Below are 2,985 nucleotides of genomic sequence, written 5' to 3'. Positions count from 1 at the left end.
AATAGAGAATTCACGATGAAATTAAGAATTTTAAAGTCCCAGAATGGTTTAATATGGTGATTCGGAGTTCGAGGATCAATTTGGAGTCAAACCGAAATTTTCGCTATCTAAGGGCAAAATGGTCATTTACCACTTGGGGACAAAATGGGAATTTTGAAAAGATTTTTTTTGGCCCCATTTGACTTATTGGAGTATAATTTGATTCATTGGAGTAAGATTTGAGGTTTAGAAGTGAAAAATTTTAATCTCGGTATAATTTGGAGTAAAAGGGTAAAATGGTAATTTTGCCACCCCAGGGGCAAAATTGTAATTTTCCACCACCAGGACATTTTTCCAGCACATGGTCTTCCTTTATCCTCATTTTGACCATTGACTAATTGTGTGGTGGAGATAAAAAGGATTAAAATTTTTAAAGTTTTAAAAACGGGCCAATGCATGATGCCACGTGTCATGCCTTTATTAATTTATTATTTTCCTTTTTAAAAGGCACAAAATCAGCCCATCTTCCACCCCATGGCTGGCCAAACCAGCAAGAAGAGAGAGAAAACAAAAACAAAACCCTAGAGAGAGAAAATCAAAGAAAAAGTGTGAATTTTCAAGGAAATTAAGTGAAAAAGGTGAGATTTTTTCTATTAAGCTTGAGTTTTCTTATTCCCAAGCATTTCTCTTTATTTTCCATGATTAAATTACATTTTTTCATGATGAATTCAATTCTGAAAAAATGGGTTAGGAGAGAGAAACTTTTAGATTAATTTGATTTTAAGTTATGTTAGTGTTTTAAGTTAGTTTAGCATATTTAGAAACAAAACAACAAGAAAAGAACTTATTTTCTCCCACAATCATTAATGGCCGAATTTACCATGTGTTGAGTGAGGATAAATTTGATTTTCATTCTAGGAGAATTGGTTAAGAAATGATGAATTATGAGCCTAGAAAAATAATGGGAATTTTCGGAGCAAAAATATGATTTTTTACCCACTAGGGTTATTTTCGTAATTTGCTACCGAGACTGATAAATTGAATCTCATTCACAGTCATTGAGGTAATTTAGTTAGAATTGGAGTGTAGAAAGTGAGAAGAATTGATTTGGAGTTAAATTGGAGATAATAGGCCGAATTAGGTCAACATCGCATTTAAGCAGTAGTCGGATAAGTTGTATATCCTATCATGCATATATACCGAGCCTGAATTGATTTTATAATGGTCAAGCATTGATGTGATGAATTATGTAACGTACATTGTGGATAGGTGGTGAGCAAAGTACATTGGTAAAAGTACAGAAATTGTGCTTGGAGACTGAGATTAGGAGTACATCGACTCCTAGAACTGTGAGTGAACTTATTATCGTCTTAATTATCTAGAGTAGTTTTATACAATTGTGTGATTTTATGAAAAATGGGTTTAAATGGTAAATTGCTATGTTTTAAGAGAAATTGTAATTTTATGAAATGATTTTATAAATTTTCTGAAAAATCGAATATTGGTTTTGAAAATAGAGTAATTGGAGACTGCTAGTTTGTGTTGCAAATTTATGGTTTTGAATTGAATGGCTTATGATAATAAATGAGCATGAATGGCTAAACTGATTTTGGTGTTAGAATTATTTATACTGTGTATTCAGCCTTGAAAGGTTAAGTTGCGATAAATTACCATGTCATGCTAGAATGAATTTTATTGATTAGTGGATTATATATTAATTATTTACTACAGAGGGGGTTCCGTGGACCAGCCTATTAGAGGGGCACGGTAAACTCCATTATATTATTACCTCGAATGGAGAGGCGCGTAGGGTATCTCCTGGGGTAAAGCTTAGGATCCACTTCACGCCAAACCACCACGTGAAGGGGAAGTCAGCCAACGCCAAGGAACGGCTATATTTTTCTCAAACTAAAATATATTTTAAGTGTATACAAAATTTTAACAGCCTTGGCGGACTCGGTTAGATGCCCTGCGCAAGGTATCACCGAGTATGAGTTTTGGCACGAGCCAAAGTTTTAAGAAATTCATAAGCCAAGTTGATTACTCAATTTTTATGGATTGATTTTATTTGGTTGAAATGAGTTGAAAGGTAATCAAATTACAGTATGATGATTTATTTTAATTGTCTCCATTTACTCGACTTTAGATAGTTTAGATGGTATCTATTTACTCACTGGGATTTTATAATCTCACCACCCTCATTTCCTCACATTTCAGGCTCGGGGAATTCCATAGTTAGCTGACTTTGACAATGACCTTCATTTGGACTCGAATCGATAAAAGCTGTAGGTTTCCAGCTTCCGACGTATTTTGGATAGGGGTGGGCCCACGTGTCACTGTAAAAGAAATTTTATGCTTTGGTTATTTGCTTTATAGTTTATATGAATATAATTATCTTTTACGCTATAAGAATTATGTACCGATAGTTTTATGAAAATTATTTTACAAGAAAATAGTTTATTTTATTGAATATTTTTATTATATTCAAATTGTCAAATTTTCACTTAAAATGAATGTTTTAGATACTTAATTTTTTTAATCATTAAATATATATTTTCGACTTACCTATTACATTTTAGCAAGTTTCGAGATTTTCGACAAAAATGACAAAAATGCCCCTGTGAGCCAAACAAAAATGTTATGTTATGATTTGGAAATGATTTGTAATCCTTTGTATTTTGATTATTTGATAACTATTGCTCACTAGGGAAGTGCGAAAGCTGATACGAGAGCCTTGCGAGGTTTCGATCGACATTCGGGGTGAAGAATGTTTGTAAAGGCTTTGCGGCGATTGTCACGGGCTCGATGGGGAGTTCCGGGTCGTGACACACTCTGTCTACTGGTCCTCGGATGCAATTTCCTTTTCTTTATCGAAGGACTCACCACCTTGACACAGGACAAAATCGAGAATTTCACCAAGTTGATACTAAATCAAAATTAAACTTATTTCGAATACCAATGCATGATATGGAATGCAAAAATGCACTGGTAACTATCTAAACTCAG

The 2,985-nt window shown here is 33.7% G+C and overlaps 1 long non-coding RNA gene across 1 annotated transcript; it reads left to right on the top strand.

Moving 5' to 3' along the window:
• The first annotated feature begins 567 nt into the window (after positions 1-567).
• LOC148761811 (uncharacterized) lies at positions 568-2,219 on the top strand. Its single transcript, XR_016027341.1, has 3 exons — positions 568-617; positions 1,249-1,328; positions 2,197-2,219. It is a non-coding gene; the product is annotated as an uncharacterized LOC148761811 (long non-coding RNA).
• Positions 2,220-2,985: the final 766 nt, after the last annotated feature.

Source organism: Theobroma cacao, chromosome 7, assembly GCF_053813885.1.
Source record: "Theobroma cacao isolate CCN51 chromosome 7, ASM5381388v1, whole genome shotgun sequence".
In the NCBI taxonomy this organism is placed as follows: domain Eukaryota; kingdom Viridiplantae; phylum Streptophyta; class Magnoliopsida; order Malvales; family Malvaceae; genus Theobroma; species Theobroma cacao.
Note: the sequence above shows the minus strand (reverse complement) of the source record. Positions and strands in the feature narration are given on the sequence as shown.